The 23,743-nt window shown below is 49.2% G+C and overlaps 1 protein-coding gene across 1 annotated transcript in view; it reads left to right on the forward strand.

Moving 5' to 3' along the window:
* The window catches only part of LOC119454643 (nuclear pore complex protein Nup155), a 176,445-nt gene that overhangs the window by 55,522 nt on the left and 97,180 nt on the right, over positions 1-23,743 (forward strand). The window lies entirely within an intron of this gene.

A 23,743-nucleotide genomic window follows, 5' to 3' on the forward strand; every position in this document is an offset into this window, starting at 1 on the left:
TTGTTATCTTGATACACGGGTTCTTACCGAATCGTCTGCCAGGTCACGGACGTCACCTACGAGATTGTTCCCGTCTCTCCGACTTTACCGCCTGCGATCGCTCCCAGTGACATAGTTCACGTCAGCAGACTGAAAGCCTACCGCCCTCCTCCTAACGACAATGTGTGAAGTGCGCCGAGACGGCGCTTCCACCGCCGGGGGTAATGCTACGAGAGAGACATTCAGCCTGGGGCAGACGACGAAGAGGACGGTTCTCTCTGGTGCTGGTGGCTGTCCACCATCTTGTCTACTGTGTCTCTCCCATACTGTAAATACAGTGTCAGTAGTCCCGCCTTGTGTGGTTTTAAGTAACAATATTACTGATATTACCCGCCGGGGAGGCTCAGTCAGCTAAGGCGTTGCGCTGCTGAGCACGAGATCGCGGGATAAAATCCCGGCCGTGGCGGCCGCATTTCGATGGAGGCGAAGTGCAAAAATGCCTGTGGGCTTGCGTTGTAGTACACGTTAAAGAACCCCAGGTGGTCAGAATTATTCTGGAGCCCTCCACTGCGGCATGCCTCATAATCAGAACTGGTTTTGGCACTTAAAACCCCAGAAAGAAGATATTGCTAATATTGTAAAACCACGGTAATCAGGAAAATTGGATAATTCAGGCTTGTCCTCTGGGTCCGGGCAGACATAGGCATAATTTTGTGGCATGGAACTGTTGCCATTTCAGATGTATTTGGCCCCACACTGGTCAATTTAGACAACCCTTCATGAGTTACGAGTATGGAGTGCCATAAGTGTGGAACACAAATGAGCAGAAGCGGTGTCCAACCGAAACTAACTGGCACAGTCCACATCGCCATATTCATCAATGGAAACCATACGGGAATGAGAGGAACGCCTTAGTGCTTCGTGCCTGTTAGTGCCTTTATAAAGACTTAGAGATTGACTCCAACCAAATAAGGAAATTTACTAGCCCGACGTTTCGGAACCCATTCGGCTCCTTCTTCAAGGGGTATTCTTCGGAGGTGGCGGTGTGCTGCTTTTAAAAGGTACGTCGTAACAAAGGAGAGGAAGGGAGGAGAGAGCGTAAGGTGCGGAGACACTTGGCCGGGCACCTGTTCTAGACAGACAAAATAGGTGGTGGGGTGGGGGGGGGGGGGCTTCGGCGTCGCTGGTCGGCTGGGATGACCGGTGCTGGGCGCCCTTTAGTCGCGGTAATGCGTTGACGAGGGACAGGGGGGGGGGGGACGAGTTGTTTTGGTGTTGCTAACCTAGAGCGGGGGGTCCTTTCTTCCCTTCATCGCGTCTGCAAGGCCATGAACATACAAAGAAGGAAGAATGCCTTTCATGCGGTTTCTATTACCCGCCGTGTTCTGAATGTGCCAAGACTCGAGTAGTAGCCTTTTTCGCCAGTTTGTCTCTCTTTGAAGGATTTGGGTTTCTTGGAAAGAAATCTTGTGGTCAGCGTCTTCGGAATGTTCGGCGACGGCGCTGCGTATTCGGTTGAATGTTCTGAAGTCGTTTTCATGTTGTCTGATTCTTTCTTTTAGATTTTTGGTTTCCCCGATGTACGACGCCGGACAGTCGGCACAGCTGATTTTATAGACGACGCCTTGAGCTTTTTCTTTTGGTGGACGGTCTTTTGGTTTAGGAATGAAGATATTCAAAGTGTTCATCGGTTTATGCGCGACTTTGAGGCCTTCTTTTTTCAGTATTCGGCTGAGAGCTTCGCTGGTGCCTTTGACGTATGGGATGGACACTCGTTTCTGTGGTCGAGGGGGAGTCAACGGTTGTAGGTCCCGTAGTTTGTTTTTTCTTTTTTGTTGTCGGGTTGTTTTTCGAATGAATTCTGTTGTATAGCCGTTCCTTTTGAGTTCATTGAGAACCGTTCTCCTTTCTTTCTTTTGATCTGATTCCAATGTGCAATGAGTTTCGACTCTTTTCAATAAAGAATTTACGACCGATGCCTTGTGGTTTGCCGGATGGTTGGATGAGAAGTGTAGGTAGCGGCCTGTGTGGGTTGGTTTTCGGTAGACTGAGAATTTTAGATGGCCGTTGGTTCGTGTAACTTGTACATCTAGGAATGGTAGCGATACGTTTTGTTCGCGCTCCGACGTGAACTGTATATCCGGGTCTATGGAATTTAAATGGCTCTGCAGGTTTTCGACTTGCGACTCCTTCACGATACAGAAGCAATCATCCATGTACCTGAGGAAAACTTTTGGCTTCGGGGAAAAAGTACTCGGAGCTCTGTCTTCGATATTTTCCATAGTTAGGTTAGCCATGGTGACGGAAATTGAGGCCCCCATGGGAGTTCCTTTTACCTGCTTGTAGTAGCTGCCTCGGAAGGTGAAGTAGGTATTTGATAGGCATAGCTCGAGAAAGCGGCAGATATCGTCTACACTCAAGGGGGTTCTCTCGTCGAGCGTGTCGTCGCGTTCCAGGGCATCCCTTGTTGTGGATATAGCTAACTGAATGGGTACTCCGGTGAACAAAGATCACATCAAAAGAGACCAGGCATTCATCATCTTCGAGGCGTACATTTGATATGAGCTTGATGAAGTTTTCGGGGTTGCGCACGTGGGATGCTGTCCTTCCAGTGAGTGGTGATATGATCTGGTGCAAGTATGTGGATAGTGATCGAAGTGGGGAGCATGAAAAGTCTACGATTGGCCGTAAGGGGATTCCGGGTTTATGGAGTTTAGGCAAGCCGTAAAAGGCGGGTGCGGACCCGTTCCTGCACATTAATTTTAGATAAAGATTTCGAGAGCTTGGGTGGTTTCGGAAAATTTCGACCAGCGTCTTATTCAGTACTGATTGGGTCCTTGTGGTGGGGTCCTTTTTTAATTTTTCGTAGTCCTGGCTGTTAAGGAGGGTGGACGCCTTTTCCTCGGTAGTCCTGCGTGTTTAACACGACGGTTGAGTTGCCCTTGTCCGCTGGTAGAATTACAATGTCCCCATCTTCCCTCAGTAATTTCAGCGCTCTTATTTCGTCAGACGACAAGTTTCTTTCTCTTCGGCGGTTGTTATTGCACCTTATTATGCCTATTGCTTTTATTCTGAGCGGTTCCCGTACTTTAGGGTCCAGCTGCTGGATGCCGCTTTCGAGGGCGGCGACAATCTTGGGCAGGGGGAGGTTATCTGTGGTGACGTTGAATTTATGACCTTTTGCCAGGACTGAAGTCTCTTCTGTTGTGAATTTTCTCGATGATAAATTGGTTACTGTGTGCTTGTCCAACATTCCTGGTTTTTCGGTTTGCTTGATTAAAGAAGAGAGTTTTTTCTTCTGCGTTTCGCGGTGTTTCTTTTCCTCTGAGGACGCAATGGTCTTCGCAAACGAATCAATTGATGAAAAAAGATGATGGGGTACCTTGTATTCGAGCTGTCTTCTGGCGAAGAACGTGTCGACTTCTTTCTTCCTAATCACTGTGTGGCACTTGTGTATCCGCGCTGTCACCAGTCTTTGCTGAGCCTTGTTGATGATGTCCCGGCCTTCCGCTGTGTTGATAGGTTGGCGCAGCTGGAGACTTCGTGCAACAATGTTTTGGTCTTTGCATTTCCGGGTGAAATCTAAGTGGGTTTTGAAGGTGGAGATGCCTTTCAGGGTTTTGATATAGTTCTTTGCAAGTTGCACTGCCTCTTGTTTAAAGTCTGCACGTATAGACTTGAAGCTAAACATTTCGACAGAATTACCTGTATGGTTGGGAAAATTGATAAAGACTTAGAGATTGACTCCAACCAAATAAGGAAATTTACTAGCCCGACGTTTCGGAACAAATTCGGCTCCTTCTTCAGGGGTATTCTTCGGAGGTGGCGGTGTGCCGCTTTTAAAAGGTCCGTCATAACAAAGGAGAGGAAGGGGGAGAGAGCGTAAGGTGCGGAGACACTTGGCCGGGCACCTGACTACAAACGAGACCTACAACCGTTGACTCCCCCTCGACCACAGAAACGAGTGTCCATCCCATACGTCAAAGGCACCAGCGAAGCTCTCAGCCGAATACTGAAAAAAGAAGGCCTCAAAGTCACGCATAAACCGATGAACACTTTGAATATCCTCATTCCTAAACCAAAAGACCGTCCACCAAAAGAAAAAGCTCAAGGCGTCGTCTATAAAATCAGCTGTGCCGTCTGTCCGGCGTCGTACATCGGGGAAACCAAAAATCTAAAAGAATCAGACAACATGAAAACGACATCAGAACATTCAACCGAATACGCAGCTCCGTCGCCGAACATTCCGAAGACGCCGACCACAAGATTTCTTTCCAAGAAACCCAAATCCTTCAAAGAGAGACAAACTGGCGAAAAAGGCTACTACTGGAGTCATGGCACATTCAGAACAGACGGAAGGGCATCCTTCCGTCTTTGTATGTTCATGGCCTTGCAGACGCGACGAAGGGAAGAAAGGACCCCCCCCCCCCCCCCCCCCCGCTCTAGGTCAGCAACACCAAAACAACTCGTCCCCCCCCCCCGTCCCTCGTCAACGCATTCCCGCGACTGAAGGGCGCCCAGCACCGGTCATCCCAGCCGACCAGCGACGCCGAAGCCCTCCCCACCACCTATTTTGTCTGTCTAGAACAGGTGCCCTGCCAAGTGTCTCCGCACCTTACGCTCTCTCCCCCCTTCCTCTCCTTTGTTACGACGGACCTTTTAAAAGCGGCACACCCCCACCTCCGGAGAATACCCCCTGAAGAAGGAGCCGAATTGGTTCCGAAACGTCGGGCTAGTAAATTTCCTTATTTGGTTGGAGTCAATCTCTAAGTCTTTATCAATTTTCCCAACCAGACAGGTAATTCTGTCGAAATGTTTAGCTTCTAGTGCCTTTATAGTATTCATTCTTGCATCTACCACCCCACATGACATTACATTGGCCTCAATCCTTCAGAACTACGTAATTGCCATCTGAGCTTGCGTGATAGTGATTGCAGTTTCATCTGCAGTTATTGTGGCAAGCAGTAGTTTTGTTTTGACTCGGTGCACGTTGACCGCATGCCTTCAAGACTTGTGTAGCTGTCATTGCGTTGATGGTGACCGTGATTTCAACTGTCAGTGATTGCGGCAAACTGCAGTTTTGTTTGGACTCTGGGCACATTGGGCCACATGCCTTCAGGACTGTGTAGTCGCCAGCCATGATCTGGTTGATAGCGACCATGGTGTAAACTTGCAGCGATTGTGGCAAGCAGCAGTTTGGTTTTGACTTGGGGAACTTTGGGCTACATGCTTTCAGTACTGCGTAGTCACCAGCCATTGTCATGTGTCACGGATCTCGCGGGTGTCTGGATGTTACGAGATGGAGTTTGGAGACGCAGGCCAACACAGCAAACATATTTTAATTACGCTCAACCCCAAATTCACTCAAAATAAAACACAATGAAGAAACACTAACAATTATACAACCTAATTAACAATAAATTGATGTGTTCTTAGTTCTGCCTGCATTAGTCCTTGGGGGTTTCCTATGCAACAGTCTGGCAACTTTAGCCTCTAGCTGAGAGGCTACAAGAAAGGACTGTTCTTACTGTCTTTGTTGCTGCATGTAGCTTCCAAGTCCGAACAGTATCGGATCCGCACCATTTATGGAGTTGGCAAGAACACCGACTAATCATATCGGAGTATCGGATCCTCATCATAGTCGGTGTTCTCGCTGGCTCCGTAGATAATGCTGCCTTGGTCTTGGCCAGTTAACTTCTCTGTTTCTGATGTCGGTGTCCCGAACGCCGTCGGTGACGTGGCAACAAGGCCCCACAGGTTAGGCCTAACTCCGGGTTCTGCCGCTTCTCCCGCCTCGTTCCTTCTTCGAGTGCTGACGATACACCCCGGGGACTATGGTACCTGCTGGTCTGCCTCTGAAGGGGGTTCCTTCCTGGAGTGCCCGGCACTGCCGTGAGAGGCTGCAGCAGGTCCAAGGAGCTTTGCTCACGTCGCTGAGGTCGACGGCCACACCCTGGATTGCCAGCGTCACGGACTTGACCGAACCTCCATGGCTCCCATCGCCAGTGCGATGCTGACGCTACAACCTTCTTGGCCCAGAGCCATATCGATAATGCCAGCTCGCGCCGCTTCTCCCTCGATCACGGCTCGAGTCACGCACCTCTTCTTCCTTTCCATGCCGTATGCCTCTTACATATGACAGCCAAGATCATGTCGATAGCGACCGTGGTGTAAACTTGCAGCGATTGTGGCAAACAGCAGTTTCGTTTTGACTCTAAGGGTGTTGGCCGCGTGCCTTCTGGACTGTGTACTCTCCTGCCATGACCGCGTCGATGGTGACGGCAGTTTAAACTGTCAGTGATTGCAGCAAACAGCAGTTTCGTTTCGACTCTGGGCACCTTGGGCCACATGCCTTCTGGACTGCGTAGTGACCAGCCATGATTGCGTCGATGGCGAGTGCAGTTTCAACTGTCAGTGATTGTGTCAAACAGCAGTTTCGTTTCGACTCTGGGCACATTGGGTTACATGCCTTCAGGACTGCGTAGTGACCAGCCATGATCATGTCGATAGCGACTGCAGTTTCAACTGTCAGGGATTGCGGCAAACAGCAGTTTCATTTCGACTCTGGGCGTATTGGGCCACATACCTTCAGGACAGCTTAGCCACCAGCCATGATCCTATTAATAGTGACAGTGGTTTCAGTGCAACAATTGTGGCAAACAATGGTTTCGTTTTGACTCTACAATGCGTGCGCAGTAACAGACATGGAAGAAGGTGTCAAGCATTAAAAGTAATTCTACCATAGCTCTGACAATCTGCTCTTAAACCTCGGTAATACTACATATCTGACGAAAACATGGCATCGCTACTGACTAAATGGTAGTGCACACTAACCGCCATGTACAAATTTGCATCTCCTGTGTGCTGCAGTTACCTACGATGAAATAAATGTGATGCTGCAGTAAATGTTGGCCAAAATACGCACTATGTAGCTTTTCATTACTTTTTTCCAAAGTACGAGGTGTCTGTACAGTGATCTGCTACTCAGCAAAACCGTCACTGCTTCATTGAAACCCGGTACTTGATGCTGTGTGGTACCAATTGTGTGATGTGTGTGCAATGCGTCGCCTACTAAGCGCGCACTGTCACCAAGGTCCGTCACTATGCCGGGATGCTTGCTAGGGCGTTGTACTGGAGCGATGACTTTCGGGGATAGTTTAGCTCTCACGAGATTTCGTGTGACTCTGCAGTAGACTTGTCTGCGCACACAGACGACAACGTTCTCTGGCGCTGTGCCAAGCTTGCTATTTATGCATAGGGCGCTGTCGGGGCGTATACTTCGCCACGCTCAGTGCCGATGACTCGTGAGAGTGAAACTATCTCTGAAAACGAAAGTACATGTGTGTTTGCTGGTAGACCTGCATTTCGTGGGAGCGTCTGTGCAGTGAGCTTTCTTTATGCCCGCCCTGCGCTGCTCCTGGCTGTGCACGGGTGTGGCGTCAGCAGTGTGTATTTTGTTGAGCCAACACTTTGATGGTGGCCTGCTGTTGTTTCTGCAAGCGAAGCGCACTGGAAGCAGACCTGGGGCTATGTTCTGGACATTGCGCCATTTTCTTCGAGGCGTGACGTACGCGTAACGCTTACAAAATGGCACCGGTGGCCCAGATTTGCTTTCGTAACAAGATGCAAATTTGACGTTTTGCCTAAGAAACTGAAATGAGGCACTGAACCTAACGTTCATGATAAAGCAACGCAGTTTTCCTCCTCAGTAAAAATAGAGCAGCTGGCTCAAAGGATACGATTATTCCAAAATGACGCTTCTCACTTCCATCGTCTGCTGCGTCCAAGCCATCGTCTGCTTCTTTAGGTATGATGCATGCTCCACGGGAAATGAAATGAGTCATCGTATATTGGCGCCCACGCTCTTGTTTTCTACCTTGAGACAACGTACGCGACCTACCAGTGGTGATGAGCACACGCTATAGGGCACATTATCGCTATCTCGTGAAACGCAGGTGACTCAGTCTGACTCGTCTGGCTGAGAACCGGCCGAACATCATCGATAGCATTGTGGGTGCCACAGGTATCCACTTGCGCGATGCTGCCATCTTTTGTTCACTTCGCTGCTTACTTGCACTGCGAGAGGAAACTTGAAGGCGCTGTCTTGTGTACATTTCTTTTTATAAATTGAGAAGCCGCCGTTGTCATAACCTCTGATAACACAAAAAGTCATTAATCTTAATTACGATATAAACGCAGCGCTGAAAAGTGCAAAAAGTCGCTGAAAGTTCGCTATGTTCAACCAATATTATTTCAAATAAACGTGTTAAAAAAAGATGACGGTCAAAAACGCAACTGCGAACACCGCCTGAGACTCGAGAGCGATGCAAATGCTTTCAGCATGCGTTATGATCAAACATGGAGGAAGGAAACCCAGGAGAGGAAACCCAGCATGGACGCAACGTCACTCAATGTCAAATTCACGTTTAAGAAATGGCTCTTCCTGTGACGCACCTCACGACATATTCTATGAGCCAATCAGCAAGCTGACTTTGCGGCTTCCTTGGACCGCCACCACATTTTCGTAATATTGCAGATGCAATGCACGAATTTCTGCACACTACCGTCCACTTTCTTTTTAAAGCGCTAAAGTCGTAATACAGTGCAGTCCACATATAACGATACCACATATAACGATATATCAGTTATAACGATGAGTCGACATAAGAGTGTCAACTTATGCATTAGGGCTATAAGAAAAAAAAACCCATATATAACGATATGTTATTCACCGCATATCGGATATAACGATAAAAATTTTGCTTCTGGGCGGCGTTTTTCATGCAGAATAATGGTGAAATTGGCGTTTCTAAGTTGCCCCTAACCCAGACGGCGAAAAGTTTGCCTACGCGAGTGTATCGTTGGCGCCTGAGTAAGACGACACACACAGTCGATGGGCATCAAAACTATCTTCATGATCTTCCTGAATGCAGCACGATGAAAAGTGATTCTTCTTTTTACATGCGTAGCAGGTTTTTCCGTAGGCTGGGCATTGCCATGGCGCGTGCACCCGACCACAGTGCTTGCACTGGCCTTTCTGTTCTTTGCCGCGTTCATATCGGCGAGAGTAGTCCACTTGCATGCGCTCGGTGGCCCATGCAGCATTTTGTTGGGCCGCCGCTTCAGCAGCTTTGCACATGTTTTCGGCTTTTTGTAGAGTCAAGGTTTTGTCCCGCAACATTTTCTCTCGGACAGTCTTGTTATTAGTCCCGAATACAATCTGGTCCCTTATGAGTGACTCTTCAAGGGTCCCGAAATTGCAAAGTTTGGCTTGTGTCCTCAGATCACGTGCAAACCGCTCGAATTGCTCTCCCTCATCTTGAAGTCGCATACGGAAAACATGACGTTCGTAACCCTCGTTCCCTTGCTCAATACAGTATGCGTCAAACTTCCGCACTAGTGTCTCGTAGTCATCCTTGAGCTCACCTTCGGCGAATGTGAAGTTGTTATAGACCTCAAGCGCTTCGTCACCCGCGGCGCTCAGGAGGATGGCCGCCGTGACCGCTTCTGTCTTGGGATGGTCTGTCGAGGTAGCCATCAGGAATAGGTCCAGTCTTTGGTTGAAGAGTTCCCAGTTCCTTCTGACGTTGCCGGTCAACTGTAGTGGGCAGGGTAGTTTTAAGGCGTCCATGGCTTGCTTCCTGCTGCGCGGCTGCGGGCACTTCTGACACCAGAGCTCAAGGATGACTACAAGACACTAGTGCGAAAGTTTGACGCATACTGTATTGAGCAAGGGAACGAGGTTTACGAACGTCCTGTTTTCCGTGATAGCCAAGTATGATACAGCAAGTTCGTATCTGCCGCCATTACTGCGCATCCCGCTTGCGCGCCGATTGCGAAAGCCATGGATAGCATCGCAAGTTGGCGCGACGTGCATAAGATTGCGCCAGCTGCTTCACGCCCGCGTCGCTGGCAGTCGTGTGAGCGGCCATAGAAGAGGAGGGTTGGGGGGGGGGGGGCAGACCAAAGCGATAAACGAGGGGTGCCTGCGCTCTCTGCCGCTCTCTCTCTCAGCGAGCGCGGAATCAGCGGGAGGTGCGCCGCTTAAGACGAAACTGAAAATTTAGCACGACTCGAAGTATGAGCTCGCGCAGTCGATGATATCGACGATTATGAAACGCAGGAGCGCACGATCATGAAGGCTCCGATTGGGCGATCGTTGTCGCGACAGACGGCGGCGTTGTATGACGGAGACGACGAGAGTGACAATGGCCCATCTTTGACACCGACCCCGATGTTCAAACAAAGTGCAATGTCGACGATCGAGTCGCTCATTGAATGCACAGCTGATGGACGCGACGCACACGGCGGTTGTGAATCCGAAACTTCCGAGTGCAGATTTCTATTTTTGCGCTTCGATGGGGCGGGTACGTTCTTGTGATCGAGTTCCCGAGCACCATGCTAGGACGGAGCAGCAACACAAGCAGCGGCAGGCCGACTGTGAGTCGGCCGACCCCGAATTCGTCGCATCTGCAGATCGCTGTCAAGATACAGTGCGCGCCACTGCGTAAACTACGCAGTTGCTACCAGAGTACAAGCTGCCCCCTCCCCCTCCCTCGCGCGCTGCCTTCCCGTTTTCCTCCCTTGTGCGCGATTCGGCTCACCGTCGGTCGCTTTCAGTCGCACATAAAGCGTACGGCGCGCGGGGATGATGGTATCGCGCTTGGACTTTATGCTGAACAACGCAGCAACCACGACGGCAGAAATGCGTCCGGAGTAAAAACATGACACTCATACGCTTGCGCGTGACCTGCGTTCACGGAGCGAAATGTAACTAATTTTTTAAAATCGCTTACGGAACGAACAAGTGTGTCTCATATATGTCTTTTTTCCGGAAAGACTGCCGTTTTGAGGGGGTCTTATACAAAGCTGCGAGTTATAGACCGGAGAATACGGTGCAGTAGAACCTCGCTGATACGTTCCCGCTTAATGCGATTACCCGGCTTCTACATTCTCAATCGCGAAAAATAAACATAACCCCACAGAGGAATGTGTAATAGGTTCCTGTTAATACGTTCCCGGAAAATAGGATTATTTGGCAGCAACGTTCAGCATTGTGGTAGACTGCGGTCGTATGATACGTTCTGCAGCGAAAAATTATCATTCGGGTGTGCAAAAAGGCCGCTCTCATGTGCTTGTAAAACGCTAAGTGGCAGACGGCCGCCGTGCGGCTTTACTACAGTGCTCACTTCCCCCCCCTCCGCAACTTCTCTGCATTGCTTGTTCGCCCGAAGTGACGAAGCGCGGCAGCAGTGGTGTGCGAATTGACCTTTGCGCCATCTCGCCCCTTGCTTAAACGCGAACTACTAAGCGGCAAAAACAGGCGGATGCCGCGCGCGGCACGCGTGGCACTACGACTTGTTGAAATTGTAGCAGAGGTGGTGGCGGACGAGGCACCTGAAGACGGCGGCGAGAACGAAGGCTTGCGCCCACCGGCTACCTTCGCCGAAGCCCTTGCTGGCCTGGAAGCCTTACAAAGCTTATTTTGCACGAAAGACAACGAAAATGCGGACAAGGGTCTGCAATGTGGGCAAAAGGAGTTGTTCCTGTCCAAGGGTGTGACGCACCAGCAGAAAATACAGCCGAATCTCGATAATTCGAACTCGAAGGGGCCCGAATATTTGTTTGAATTAAAAGGACCTAATTTTGATGTATTTGTGCACCATAGCGCTTCGTACGAGCGGTGCGAGTCATGATATGTTGCGGCGCGCAAGCACATAGCGAGCGAGGGCCACGAAACTGCCCACGCCGGCCAATGCTCGCATCGCGATAGCGCCTCAATCTCTCTCTCGCATCCCGATAACGGCAGTGAACGGGCGGCGCCGGCACACCGACGCGCGTGCGATGAGTCCATCGAAGGTGAGGGAGGAGGGCGGCAGGGAAGCGCATTTGGCCTCGGCAACCCCGTTGTTTCAGTGGCACCCCTTGCCCTCACTCTCAACTCCCTCATAGCTCCCTCACCTTCGACTGTCTCCGTGCGCGCCCCCCGCGGTGTCGGCGCCGCCGGCCCGGCGCCAGCTTAGCCCGCTCCCTGAAGTTTTTTTTCTGCCGTTAAGGCGAGCGTTGGCCGGACTGGGTCTCCGCGTTGCTTTCTTCTGCGCCGCAGCTGCAGCGTTGGCTGAGACGTCGGCACGTACACGCGTGTTCCGGCGTGACTCAGAAACGGCGACCTTGCCATTTGAGAGAGTGAAATTTTCACCGCGGTACTTTTTTTTCTTTTTTAGATGCGAAGCATCTTATGCTCGGGGGCTATGTCACTCCCTACCTCCCTTCATCCATCCAACCGCCGTGCGTCCTCACCCCTACTGCCCATGCGCATCCTCCTCCGCCTCCTCTCCTCTCCTTGTCTCATCTCCTTTCCTCTCGGCATTCCTCCTCTCCTCTTTGACGCTCCTCTCCGGATTGCGCAACGAATGGCAACACCTGCGGCTCCGCGCGCGATAATGCGAAGCAGCTTAGGTTAGAGGCGCGACGATAGGCGCCCCAGAGGCACCGGCAACAGTCACCAACGCCGTGCGCGTTTGGTGCGAACGCGGGCAAAACGCCGACGGCATTGACAACAGTTCTGTGCGTTGCTGGTGCTGCTGCATGTCCAAGTTTATACAGCTGATAAAACTACCTTGAGTCGGCCCCATGGCTGCTTCGCATACTACTCAGGGTTCCCCAACAGGAAGATGGTGTAATTTTTTATTTCTCCGCGCGGCGTTGAGGGATTTTTCTTAAGCTTTTGCTTTATGGCGGTGTCGGAGCAATGCCGGTCGGAGGCGCCGCCATGTGATTTGGCGTGCTGCTGAGAGCATTGTCGGTGCGCGGTTATGTTCGAATTAACCGTCGCAAATGCTTTCACGTTCGACTTACCGAGAGTTCTCGCCCATTGGCATACACATAACTTTGAAGGGACCACAGCGTCAGTTAGAATTAACGAGATTCGACTGTAACTATGTTTTGCAAGAAATAAATGTTTTCTGCCCTTGCACCTCAATATGGGCTTGTCAGCTTCAATTTTTACTGGATTCGGATCGTACGTTTTCCCGGATCGTACGTTTATTTTACGTGTATTTTTTGAAAGCGTATGAACGAGGTTCTACTATATATTCGGCATTTTTTTTCGGCAGTCCAGATATAACGATGATCGGTTATAACGAACGGATTTCTCGTTCTTCTCGATATCGTAAGTGGACTGCACTGTATAGCTGCCAAGGGCCTGAAAAAAGTATTAGTCGGTAAAATTTGCAGCTCCGCATCACGTTTCGGCATTTTGATGAAAATGCAAAATTGCATTTCGCAAAACTTCCGTTTCCCGGCACAAATTTTAAAACACACCTCTCGATAGCCAATCAGAGTTAACAGGGCGGATAATGGCCGCCGTGCAGCCGCCATGCGTTTCGCGAATGGGGGCTCTGCTCAAGAACTGCTCAAGAAAACACTTAACAGTGAGCTTCAAAAAGCAAAGATAGCGTATTACGAAAACTTGTTTTCTAGTATCAGTACTAGAAACCCAGATACTACTTGAAAAGCTATAAAGAGTGTTCTGGGACGCAACTAGAAAGACCTCATGCCAGTTTAAATTACAGTAAACAATCGCGTATTGACCGGTGTAAACCTTGCTAATTGTTTCAACAAACATTTCACTTCCAGTATAACGCCAGATAATGGTGTCTCACTCGCAGATGATTTAATTGTTCGACATCCTGAAAGCATATTTCTTAATCCCACAGATGAGCCAGAACGTTATAGAACATTTATGAGTCTTAATAATGTAGTGCATTAGATATAGACAATCTTCAGATAAGACCTATAAAATTTGTTTTAGAGTATGTTGCCCCTGTACTTATTTATATATTTAATTTAGTAGTGGAGTCTGGAGAATTTCCACACCAAATGAAGCGTTCTCGGGTGTCTGTTCTGTATAAAGGTGGAGACAAAAACATGCTGGGAAACTATCGCCCAATATCTATTATACCAGTATTTGCTAAAGGTTTCGAGAAAATGTTGCATACCCAGTTCTCAGATTTTTTCACTAAAGCTGATATTATCAGTGATGCCCAGTTTGGTTTCCGGAAAGGAAGGTCTACGGAGTTAGCTTTGTTAAGGCTCAAGGAATTTGTTTGAGAAAACATCGGCAACAAGCTCTATACATTAGGCTTGTTCATGGATTTCACTACGGCCTTTGATTCCCTTGACCATAATATACTATTGCATAAGCTAGAAATGTATGGTGTTCGGGGCACTCCTCTGGCTTTAGCTAGGTAAATCATATTTAACAGATAGATCGCAATGCGTCTGTCTGGGAAACCATCGCTCATTTTCATTGCCGGTTAGTAGAGGTGTCCCTCAGGGAAGCGTATTCGGTCCCCTTTTTTTAAACACCTTTATAAATGACATTGTAAACATCGACAAAGCTGTGCAATTTATCATATATGCCGATGACGCCACAGTCTTGCTGTCTGGCGAAAATGCAGATGGGTTGGTAGAAAGATGTAACCAATTAGGAAGTAACATTAAAGCATGGTCACTATCAAATAAACTTAAGATTAACCCTGGGAAAATGAAGGTAATAATTTTCAGATCTAGAAACAAGACATGGAACATTAAACAAGATATTATGTGTGCAGAACATAAAATCGACATTGTTGATGAGCACAAAATCCTTGGTGTAGCACTTTCATCTAAGTTGGGATTCTCACATAAATAATTTATGTAAGCAACTTTCTTTAACTACGGGAGTTGTATCACGGTGCCGCGAAATTCTCCCAACACAAATAAAAGTTAAAATATATCACACGCTATTTCAATCACACATAAACTACTGCAGTTTGGTTTGGCTTACTACGACTCGGCGTAATATAAATAGAATACTGCTTTTACAGAAGAAAGCTGTCCGTCGCATTGCCAACATTGGTTATTTATCTCCGACTTCCACATACTTTTGCACTCACAGATTAATTAACATCCAAGATTTGTGTGAGTTTCACATCATGCGTTCATTTTACATCTGCCCTTCTGCGTTGAAACACTTCGTTCAGACTGAAGTGGCTTATACCCCGTTTTCGTACCGACTATGAACACCAGTCTTTGAAACATAACCTTCCATCTATTCTAAATAAACATAATGACTTAGAGAAACCCACAGTAAATATATTACGTGAAGTATTTCTGAATTGCTAATTTATTTATTCATTCAATTATTTATCAAAACACGGTCCTCATTTGTTTCGTTCTTGTTACTTGCTATTGATATATAACTGATGTTATTTTGTCCTATTGTAGTTAGTTCTTGTATTAGTGGTGTTATTATTTCTTTCTGTTAGTAAATTAGAGTGTTGTATACGTATTACTGTAGAATTGTGCTTTGTTAGTTTCTTGAAATAATGTTTGTTTTGCATTATAACACATTTCCAGCTCTTTAATGCAAAAACGTATAGCCTTCGAGATTGATGGTTGATGTATGGCAGCCATGACTTAAAGCATAGCCTCCGAGATGTGTTTTTCTACCGACCGTCCGTGGCTTCTGGCTGCCTATTTGGGAGCGCCGAATAATTAAAAAATATCGAATACCTGAATTCGAATAGGAGCGAGTAACGAATATAGAATAATTCGATCTACCGAATCTACGCCCATCCCTACTAGTAAATTAACAAGCATGTTGTCACGTGTGCACAAGCAAACATGAACACATCGTGTGGGGTCTCATACGTGCTCTTGGGACAAGGGAACGACAGCACAGTGGTGCAAACAAGCAAAGGGGCATATATTGTGCCTTTCATACGCTGATGCACGCTAGCCGAATTACTACCAATACAACATTCACATGGGCGCGCGACAAATCAAGGAAGTCCGACTCGCCGCGACCCGATAGCGAGCGAATATGTTTGCCCCCTGCTGTGACACCATTGCCTAGTCGTTCACGTGTACGGTCACGAAAACGGTGGCGCATTAGAACGATCCGTGTTCGTCCATACCGGTGTCCTGCTCTTAGCCTCGCGAGACGGTCCCGCGAAGCAGGCTGGCACACGCGCGAAGCGTTCGTGCGTGTTGGTCGCCGATCCCAAGCCAAAGAGGAAGCGTCTTCGACCTTTTTCTCCCGAGTCACCCCGCCATTCGGTGGCGTTAGCATCGCGACACTCGCACCATCTCTCGCAACGCACCGCAACCACTACGACCGCCTCCGGCGCTTAGCCACGCAGAGAAGCCGGACTACAGGAGACACGAGCTATGCGGAGAAAACAACATCAGGGGGCGCTCGAGAGTCACGCATTCCCACATCCCCCCAACCTTAAATCGCTACATATACTCCGGGGAAACATGTCACATGGTCTATCAACGCGCACGTCGCGAACATAAGTTAGTACATGCGACAGTGGCCGCGCCGAGGAAATGTCCACACGTTATCCACAACATGCGAGCCAACATTGTCTCTGGGGTTCACTGTTGGTCACAGCACCACCTCTGTACATTCGATGGCACGACTCCAGCACAGGACTCCGGAAACGGCGATGCAGAAGTCAAGACGAGCAAGCGTCGCTCGCGCCGACGCGTCCTGCTGACGAGGGCCGCAGTAGCCGTTGGTGACTGCTGGCTCTTTTTCCAGCCGCCGAGGGTTGTGAGCCGGACACAGGCGGCCGCCGAACTTGCTGCACCGAACTGGCCACAGACAGGCATGTCCATCGCCTGGGGTGGCTTGGTCGTAGTCTGGGGCAGCAGCGCAGACGATGTGCAGGTGACAGCAAACCAGGGGACTCCGCTCACGCTATGTACACTCAACGCACCCGACAAACACTCAAGTAGTGCAAGGGAGAGGAATTCTGTATGCGCATCGCCCATGTGGTACGATGTTCAATTCGGCTAGCACCATTTCGGGCGGCATTCAGATGCCAAATTCACGTGAACAAAGCTTGCTTTCTTGAGTTGAACAAGTAGTTTTAATTCGTGCGAGGCTAACTAGAATGAGGGGAGCAAAGTGCGACAACCTCAACACCACGGTCCACCAGGTTGTGTCCCTCCATGTGCGACAGGCGGCTTTGTAAAGCCTTAGGCCTAATGCGTCGCTACCTTGACAACAACCGGCATCAAAAAAAATAAACATCACCCCAAATGGTACAACAGGCAGCCGCGAGGAGACGTTAGCTCTGTGAGGTGGTCCTACCCCGCTCGGTGCACACAGCATCCGAGTTGACGACGCCCACCGTCCCAGACGGTGTCGAAGTGCCGGTGCCAGGCCGCAATACCAGTCAGCCCATAGCGGCACCCGTGGCCCGCGGCCACCTGGCTCCCTGAGCCGCGACTTCCGAAGTCAAAGAGATAGAAGACGCTATTTATATAAGAAATTCGGACCACCCATGAGGCTTCTGTACTCACTTGCTTCAGGCTTGCCAATGCTCCGCGGGCGCTAGGCCTCGCTTTCCCAGGATGCACGTGGCTCTCGTACCGACGAGTGTACTTCAACAAAACACTCGCGAAAAGGCTTAGCGTGTTGAAAAGTTCAAAGATGCTACAGCAACCGTCGCCCCACTCAAGAAAGCATGCCGCCCACACTAGCGATCAAAATCCACGCTAGGACTACGCTTCGGTTGAAACAAAGGTTGTCTCGAACCGAACAGAACTGTTAAAATTATCGTCCGATGCCCCAAGAGGTCCACGTTGGGCAGCCAGATGTAGGGTCTCATATGTGCTCTTGGGACAAAGGAACGACAACACAGTGGTGCAAACAAGCAAAGGGGCATTTATTACACCTTTCATACACACCATCACCAGCCGAAGTACTACGCATAGAACATTCACATGGGCGCGCGACAAATCAAGGAAGTCCAACTCACCGCGATGGCATAGCAAGCGAATATGTTCGCCCCATGCTATGACACCATCGCCTAGTCGTTCGCGTGTACGGTCACGCGAACGGTGGTGCGTTAGAAGGATCCGTGTTCGTCCATACCGGTGTCCTGTTCTTAGCCTCGCGAGACGGTCTCGTGAAGCGTGGATTGGCGCACGTGCGGGACGTCCGCATCGCTCACCGACCCTATGAGGCCTTCAACCTTTTGCGCCCAAGTAACCCCGCAGGTCGCAGCACGACACTCGCGCCATCCCTTGCTGTGCGCAGCAACTACACCGACCGTAAAGCCACGCGGCGAAGCCGGATTACAGGAGACGGGAGCCATACGGGGAAAACAACATCAGGGGATGCGGGAGAGTCGCGCATCCCCACAACCATTACGGTTGCTTAAGCTGCAGTTGTCGGGAAGCATGAGAAGCAACCAGGGATCTTTGAATGCTATCGCGTTCCACTCATAAAAGCGAAGCTTAAGCGTCCTCCAACTTTTATTAAAGGCATAAACACCATCGTCTTTAGTGCTTTCACCACGCAAAATCCTGCCACCATCCAAGATGTAATAGCCACTTGCCAGCGCCTAGAGGAACTTCAATCTCTACTGCTATGCATGGATAACACAGACCTCCGTCTACCTTCAATAGTGGAGTTGCGCACGGTCATACGTGATATTGTTCGGGAGGAACTTCACGGGCTTTTCCTGTGCGACAGAACCTGGCGTCACCCCTTCTTCGACGGGCTTACGCGAGATAATCGAGCAAGAGATTGTCTCTGCGTCACGTCTGACGTGCTCCTACGGCCCCTGTGCTCGCCGTGTGCCAACATATGCCGACGTCGCAGCTCTTCCTCCGGTCACCGCGGCCCCTCTGCCAACGGACCACTATGCCTCTGTGGCTTCATTGTCGCCACCAGTACAGTGTGCTCCGCTCCGCTTTCTGCTCGACCCATTTGCTACTGCTGTGGCTACCGCGGGCATATCTCCCGGTTCTGTAGATGGCGTCAACAGGATGAGCAACGTGGTTGTACACCCGAAGAGTGAACAGGTGTCCGTCCAGCAATGGGCTTCCAGAGAACCTCCTACCTCTCTTCATTTCACCGATCACGCTCTCTTCTGTACCCTACGAACACGCCTCTCAATACTCGAGAATCTCACCTCAGGTCGCCTTCTCCACATTGTCGTTCCGTATCACCTCTCCGACCTGCTTTTCATGTCTCCAAATGCCCACTCCGAAAACTCTCGGATGCAGTTTTAGGAGGGGAAACTGCATCTGCCAGACAGCTTACAATTCCTCCAGAGCAACCGTCCAACTTGTTGTCAGTGTTTGCGGAAGGTGTGCCCATCGAAGCTCTTGTTGACACAGGTGCTGCCATTTCGATTATTCGCACAGACTTTCGTTCCCGCCTCCGGAAAGCGTTGACGCCTTATTGCGGGCCGTCTGTTCGTGCAGCGACCAGCGCTGTTCTTTCGTCCCATCGCGCTATGTACAGTTTGAGTATTCATTGACGGAGTACGCCATCACATTATTTTTGCTGTGTTTCCCGAGTGTTTCCACGAAGTTATTTTACTAAAGGATGGGATTTCTTGCCTTCGCCGTCTGCTGCTATCTCTTGTCGTGAGCGACTCGTACAACTGAATGCCACCGGTTACTCTCTTCCTGATTATGAAGAACGCGTGTGCCTCGTCACCTCCTCAGATTATGTTCTTTGGCCATCTAGAGAAGAAATTATAAGTGTCAATTCCAGTGACAGTCACAATGGCTACGTTCTCATTCTTCCCTACGGTCATACGCTATCTAGAGGAATTCTTATTACTCCTGGCATTGTTCGCTTGTCTCATGACTCTGCATTCCTCACCACGTTGAACGAAACTACCGAACTTCGACTACTACCCCGTGGATCAAGTGTAACTTGCGCTGTTGATACATAGCCTAATGCAGTTGTTGCCCTTTCGCCTGTGTGACCTGAGTCAACGTCGTCGCCGCTCACTGCCTCGATTCATTGCATACACACTGACGGCTCCCGCATTCTGCACCGGCGGCCATATGGCGTGTCTCAAAGGAGCGCGAAATCATTGAGGAAAATATATCGGACATGCTTCGATGGAATATCATACGACCTTCCTCAAGCCCTTGGTCCTCTCCAGTTGTTTTAGTGCAGAAGAAAGACTGTTCACTGCGTATTTGCGTCGATTACCGTGCCCTGAACAAAATCACGCGCAAGGATGTTTACTCTTTGCCACAGATCGACGACGCACTAGATTCTTTACAGGGTGCCGAATATTTTTCCAGTCTAGACCTTAGATCCGGCTACTGGCAAATACCGGTGTCAGAGTCCGACAAGGAGAAAACCGCTTTTGCCATGCCAGATGGGCTATACGAGTTTAATGTGATGCCCTTTGGGCTCTGCAATGCGCCTGCCACCTTCGAATGCATGATAGATAATGTCCTGCGCGATTTAAAATGGACGTCCTGTCTTTGCTATCTCGATGACGTTGTAGTGTTTTCAACCACGTTCCCAGAACACCTGCAGCATCTTGAACAAGTGCTAACCTGCCTCGCAAACGCTGGCCTACAGCTCAACACGAAAAAATCTACTTTACTAGGCATGTCTATCAAAGTTCTGGGGCAGTTAGTCTGCAAAGAAGGCATTCGACCAGACCCCGAGAGACAATCCGCCGTCCTTGAGTTTCCTCGTCCTCTGCGCCAAAAAGACCTGTGCAGTTTTCTTGGACTGCCTTTGTACTTCCGGCGCTTCATACGGAACTTCGCTGCGCTTGCGTCTCTGCTCCATCAACTCCTTTCAAATAACGTGCTTCGTTTGGTCCGCCGATTGTGAAAGTGCCTTTTTGACACTCAAGCAGGCCCTGATGTCCGACCCCGGTACTGTGCCACTTTGACTAAAGTGCAGCTACTATAATCCATACTGACGCCAGCAGTCATGGCCTCGGTGCTGTTCTCCTGCAACGTGACACCAGCTTGCGTGAACGAGTCGTTGCATACGCCAGTCGGATGCTGACTGCTGCCGAGAAAAATTACGCCATCACCTGCTGTTGTTTGGCCAGTGCAAAAGTTTCGCCCATACCTCCACGGTCGCCACTTCACAGTCGTGACCGACCATAATGCACTGTGCTGACTATGGTCGCTAAAGAACTTATCGGGTTGCCTTGGTTGCTGGGTGATCGGTTTACAGGAGTACGATTTCGATGTTGCATACAGGTCTGGAGAGAGTCACCAAGACGCAGATGCTGTATCTCGTTACCCTTTGCGGAGGAATAATGACACAGCGTCGCCTAATCGTACTGATTTACAGCCCGAGCCCACTTCATCACCCTTGTCCGTCTCATCGCTCGACTGGCTGAAACCTAATCACCAATCTGTCCTTGTTTCACACCAACTTGCCAACCCATACGGCCAACCTATTCTCGACCGCATACAAGGTTCTGCTTCACCTCCAAACGCCCGACTCCGTCAACAACTTACATAATTCAAGCTGATGGTGTCATGCTGAAAAATGGGTTGATCCTGGCGATTGTGCAGAAAGGGTCCAAGCTCAATGGCACATACCAGGGATAAAGAAAGAGAGAAAAAGGAAGAAAGACAGAGAGAAATAGAGAAAGAAAAAGACAGACAGAAACATATATAGAGAGAGAGAAAGAAAGGAAATCATCGCGAAGGTTAGATACACACACGACAAGCTTCGCTTACCCCCATTCTCTCGACAGGGGAAGGGCTGGTGATCTTTTATGACATGCATCTCATTAATAAATCATTTATGTGTGAAAAGTGCATTCATTGTGCTTTTTGTTTATGTATTCCATAAAATATTACGTGCAGTAGTTCCTTCGGAAAAAAAAAATCTGGCGTAATCTACAAAAACCTATTTTCTCCACGGTAGGGAGTTAATATGAAACAGTGTTCATTTCCCAGTATTCTTAAAGCTAGCAAGTTTCTGTCAATACATAGTGCATTATGAAGCACAGTTTATTAAAAGCACGACTGAAGCATTAGGAGCAGACGAGTAGTTTCTTCGCAAGCAGAAGTCTTCAGAGTGTGAATGATCACTGTATAGACGGTTTCAGTGTTTACAAACAAACCTTGCTTGCCGTTGATTGGTTGCCCCATCGGAACTTCCGGCAGGAGAGCTAGAAGCACTTCCGGCTATGTTGTTTGAAGGCATGCGCGACGTGACGCCGGCGTGTCGATGTTTGCACTGCTTGGTGGAATCTGTGATGAGCTGATTCTACATCGTGAATATTGTTGAGATGACGAGCGACTACTTTAAGGCGCTTAGCACCGAAGCAAAAGATCGGTATCGCCAAAAGCTGATGTTTAGAGGCAGAGAGCTGCCCGATCCACTGGACGATGATGTCGTGCGATTTTCGTTTTCGCCGGGCTCCCAACACCTTCCCTCAGTTACAACCCCGAAGCAACAAGCGGAGCATCTTAGTGAGGACATGCAATGAACGCAGACTGTTGTCTTCAAGGCAGGTAATGGGACTGCCGAAAACTAGAAAAACTTTAATGGGGGGGGGGCACTTTTTTCTTCTTTCTGGGGTTTTACGTGCCAAAACCAGTTCTGATTATGAGGCTCGCCGTAGTGGAGGGTTCCGGATTAATTTTGACCACCTGGGGTTCTTTAATGTGCCCTACAACACAAGCACACGGGCGTTTTTGCATTTCGCAATGGCACTTTTATTGCTGCAAGATAGAAGATGAAGTGGTAAGCTGTGCATTTCTACATGCTCATGTTTTCTGAATCATGTGCCTTGTTTTTGCTTTTCAATATGCATTCACAAATAACTGTACATTCTCAAAAGTCATTTAGTGCAAGAAGCCTAGGTCGACTGAAATGGGACTAACTTAAATTCTCACGAACTTACCACACTTCTAACAAAATGAAACCTGTAGTGTTGGGCACGCGATTGCAATCCATAATTGGCCTCCGTTAATTCGTAAATGCTTTTAGAATGTGGCCGAAACTTCCTACATGCATGTACGGAAATCGCAAACTTTTCTGCTATTCTGCTCTGCTATACCGATACGAATGCTCACATGCCGCCGCGATGGCTCAGCGGTTACGGTGCCCAGTTTCTGACCCGAAAGACGCCGTTTGGGCCCCGGCCGTCGCATTTCGATCGAGGCGAAATGCTAGAGGTCCGCGTACTGTGCGATGTCAGTGCACGTTAAAGAACCACAGGTGCTCTAAATTATCCGGAGTCCTCCACTGCGGCGTCCGTCATAGGCGGAGTCGCTTTGGGACATTAAACATGATAAACCTATGCGCACATGTACCTTGGTAGTAAAGCTGCAGAAGTGCACTTGTGCCCCAGATACGAAAAACATTAAAATAAAACGGTGGAGAATTTCAACTCATGTTCGTAGCATGGCAATATCCACGCCAAGGCAAGAAACTGGACGAGCGGGCAAACTCGGGGCTCGAGTCGAGCTGCTCTCGCGTGAGTTACACGACATAGGGCCAGAACAATCGTGCAGTAGCGCTTTTATTATTCAGCATTATAGTAGTCCGGCTACTCCACGTAGTAACGTACCTTGGACGAAGTGAGCAGAGCAAATCTGGGAGCTCTTGGTAGGATCCCAGATTTGAAAAACACCGTTGACGAGTAAACGTAATGAAAACAGTCAATGCTCCCAGAGCTACTCGCCGTCACGCAACACACTGAATGCCACAAGTCGCACTTATATCGAGATACCCGAAAAATAACACAGAATACGCGCAGGACGAGCGCGCGAGTGAACAAATACCAGCAAAAACGAGCAAAAGGAACGGCTACCGGAAGTTTCCTAAGGGTGCAGGATGCTGGTGCACAGCGTTGCCAGAGCGTGGTGGCGCTGGATGAAACCGTCTATAGCCTGTACGTTATGGCTACCTAAGCTAAATAGCCAGCTCCACTACGCAGGTTATGTTTTATGCATAAATACT

Source organism: Dermacentor silvarum, chromosome 5 (assembly GCF_013339745.2).
Source record: "Dermacentor silvarum isolate Dsil-2018 chromosome 5, BIME_Dsil_1.4, whole genome shotgun sequence".
Classification (NCBI taxonomy): Eukaryota; Metazoa; Arthropoda; class Arachnida; order Ixodida; family Ixodidae; genus Dermacentor; species Dermacentor silvarum.